The sequence below is a fragment of the Lycium barbarum genome, chromosome 1 (assembly GCF_019175385.1).
Source record: "Lycium barbarum isolate Lr01 chromosome 1, ASM1917538v2, whole genome shotgun sequence".
Classification (NCBI taxonomy): Eukaryota; Viridiplantae; Streptophyta; class Magnoliopsida; order Solanales; family Solanaceae; genus Lycium; species Lycium barbarum.
Genome location: NC_083337.1, coordinates 68,230,284 through 68,233,955, shown reverse-complemented (window position 1 = coordinate 68,233,955; position 3,672 = coordinate 68,230,284). Strand labels below are relative to the sequence as shown.

The 3,672-nt window shown below is 39.1% G+C and overlaps 1 non-coding gene across 1 annotated transcript; it reads right to left on the bottom strand.

Moving 5' to 3' along the window:
• Positions 1 to 1,009: 1,009 nt before the first annotated feature.
• On the bottom strand, positions 1,010 to 1,113 carry LOC132619079 (small nucleolar RNA R71). Its single transcript, XR_009574507.1, has one exon. It is a non-coding gene; the product is annotated as a small nucleolar RNA R71 (small nucleolar RNA).
• Between the last annotated feature and the right edge of the window lie 2,559 nt (positions 1,114 to 3,672).

Below are 3,672 nucleotides of genomic sequence, written 5' to 3'. Positions count from 1 at the left end.
ATAGATTCACTTAGGGATAAGAGAAATTTACTTGGCACAATATTAACCGTTCTTCATAGATACTCTTTTATATTTGGAAAAATCATAAAGAGAAATAGTCCTTAACTATCGGGAAATATTAGGGATTCAATTAGAGGTTAAGTGCATTCGTACAACAATTCATTAGAAGTATATCAAGATCAATAACCATAGCATGCACTTCATCTAAAGGGGTATACAACCTTGGTTTCTTTAATCCATTTATTACAATCAAAAGCAATTTAGTTAATAAACAAACAATCCTTTCCACCTTAACGTAATACGAAACTAGACCGCAAGAAAGTACTCAACTAATTTAGTAACCTTTTCACACCCTATTCCCTTTGGGATTCGACCCCAACCTAGTTGGGTTACTATATTTGACATCATCCGCTTTACGCCATTTAATAGGTGTAATTTGAGCGTATCATATTTTGGCATCATGCCAGGGAATACGATTTTGAAATTACTAAACAGTTTGTGCTTTACTTAAAGTCTTTTTCTATTCCATCATACCTTGTTTGTTGTTTACTGTGAACCAGGTGATCATGAACAACATAGGAGGACGTGGAGCAGCTGGTAATAGGGGGTTTCAAGCACAAGACCCACCAGTGGAAGTGGAGGTCGAGAATGTCTTTACGGATATGTTAGACGAGGTGGAATATGCATCTGCTATTGTTCCACCTAGGGTGAATGCCGCAAATTTCAATATTGACTCCACTGTCTACCAACTGCTCAAACTTGAGGGATATTTTCGAAACTCTATCGATGATGACCCTCATCAACACTTGAAGAATTTTGTGGGTGTGTGTGCATAGCACATGCAAAATGTTGTTCCTGATGATGCAATTCGGCTAAGAGGTTTTCAAATATTCTTTAGCCGGTGAAATAAGAGTTTGGTTTGAGAAGCTTCCCCATAACACTATTCATACATAGGGAGAGCTGGCTGCTGTCTTTCTCAAGAAGTGGTTTCCGCTGAGCAATAAAGCTGAAATTCGTGATAAGATTTATGATTTCAAACAGCTTGGGGGAGCAACTATATGAAGCATGGGAGATATTCAAGGAGTATTTGCAAAAGTCTCGAAATCATGGTTTTCCAGACAATATATTGATAGAGAAGTTCTATAGAAGGTTGGATCCATTGACACAAGCAGTGGCGAATAGTGCAGCTGGTGGGTGTTTCATGGACAAAACATACACCCCAATCACTCAGTTGCTTGATAAGCTTACAACTCACAATCAAGCATGGCATTTGGGTGGTACTAACAGTGTAGCCTATGGAGCTCCAATTATCCACAATATTGTGAAAGAGAATCAAGAGATTCAACAGACTCTAGCTCAGCTTGCAATTTGCTCACAAAGAGATTTAATGACAGAAAAGCAAAAAAGTGAATGTTGTTGAAGAAGTTCTGGGAATGCCCAAGGACATGTACCAAGTTCAAGAGGGGCCTCCTATACAGTTTGAAGATGCTTATGTGAATAACTCTCAAGGGGGTTACCAAAGGCAGAACTACCAAAGAGGCAATCAGAATCAAACTCAGAATCAATGAAGACCTCAACAGGGACAAGGAAATTACAAAAACAATTATGGTGGCTAGAACCAGGGGAACAACAACAACAACAATAATAATTTTGGAAATAGGAGTAATCCCTATATTCCACCAAAAGGTCAGTCGAATGAACAGGGGAGTTCTAAGTTGGACAACATACTTGAGAAGGTGTTAGCTAACCAAGACAAGGCTGATAAAACTTTGTAGGGGCTGACTGAAACTGTGGGATCTCACACTACTTCCATCCAGAAGCTCGAGTCGTAGATGAGGGATATTTCCAAAGAACAACACCCTCAACAGAAGGGAGGACTTCTAGTGACACTATTCAAAAGTTGAAAAGTGTTGGAGGTAATTCTTATGAGAGGTGTGCTGCTATTCGCACTCGGAGTGGGAAACTAGTTCAAAGTGCAGAGAAAAAGGTGATTGATCTCGAGCCGGTTGCTGAAGAACTAGCGGCACAATATCACGACCCAAATCGATGAGTCGTGACGAGGGTCTGACCTCTAATGACCAAACACCCCTAAATACGTATTTGAAACATACTGAACATCAAAGGCCCATAAATGGCATAAAATGATCTCATAAGAGGGAAACATCAGAACTCTATAAAATATGCATATATAAGTATAACATGCGGAAGAACAGTGCAAGCCAGCTAGGCAGCTACATATACTGTACACAAAAGAATAGGAGCCGACAAGGATACATCGTCTGACTACTACATACAACTGTCTACAGACCTCTACTGGATTGAAAGCTGTAGAAAGGACGAGACAGGGCCCCGTCATACCCATATGTATACACATCTCAAAAGGGGCATACCAAAACTGACTGTAGTTCTGGATCAAATGGAGCGTACTAACCACTGCTAGATCTAGAGGTCCTATTGAGCTGGACCACCTATCTGTCTCTCTGTACCTGTAGGCATGAACGCAGCCCCCCGAGCAACGGTGATTCATTACAGATAATATACTGAGTATGTAAGGCATAAGAACAACATAGATACATAAGAATCATGGATAAGATCTGAACTCATAAACTGAAATGACTGACTGCATGTACTTGTATGAACTAGTATCTGCCTAAATATGTATAACGGACAATGCCTATGTGGGCACATAATATGCATGCTCACGCCTATCAATGATGGTCATGCATCTATATATTTGTGTGCGTATATAACGCCTGATATATGTGCGTATATAACGCCTGATGTATGTGCGTATATAACGCCTGTAAAGCCTCTGCGGCATCTCATCATATAATATCGGCTCCTCTGTGGCCATAGCCAATAGCGTCATCATAGTAATAATGCGTATATAACGCCTATATCTCTTCTCATACTTTACATATATCTAATATTCGCGTATATAACGCCTTCTGGTCACGGGTCAATGTACATAATATAATGAATGTAATGCATAAATAAACTGTATGCACAGAGCTAGCTACATAAGACTGGACCCATGAACAAAAAGATACTCATAAATGGGGTCCATGAACATCAAAGACTGAAGTACTTCTAATGCTTCTAAGAGTAGAGTAATATGGAAGCTCGCTTACTCGCTCGTTGGATCATATCATAGGATCATGCCAAAAGAAGGAAAGAATGGCCTTAACATACCTTGAAGTATACTCAATCGTCCAACTTCTACCTCTTGAACTTGCAAGTCTACAATTAAGATAACATAGGGCTTAATTAGACTATTTACTTCACTTACTAACCTCCTTTAGATTCATATAAAGCTTAACGATTTGTAGACAATATTTTCCTTATAAGCTTACAACTCTTCAACTTCGCATTCGATCCAATGTTAACCCTAATATCCACAACACGATGACAACACACACACATATATATATATATCAAACCCACTCCCAATCATCTCTTAAATAACCCTAAGTCACTATCTTGTCTTTCATCAACTTACCACCCCCATAAATACCTCCTCTTTACTTAGAATCACTAAAACTCTTGATGCTCAACTTAAATATAAGGGTAGAAATCATTTTCATACCTTGAGGGGTCAAGAATCCTAAAAATAACTTCAACTTCAACTCTCTAAACTTCACAACCTTGAAGAAACCCTAGAAGCAACCTTCT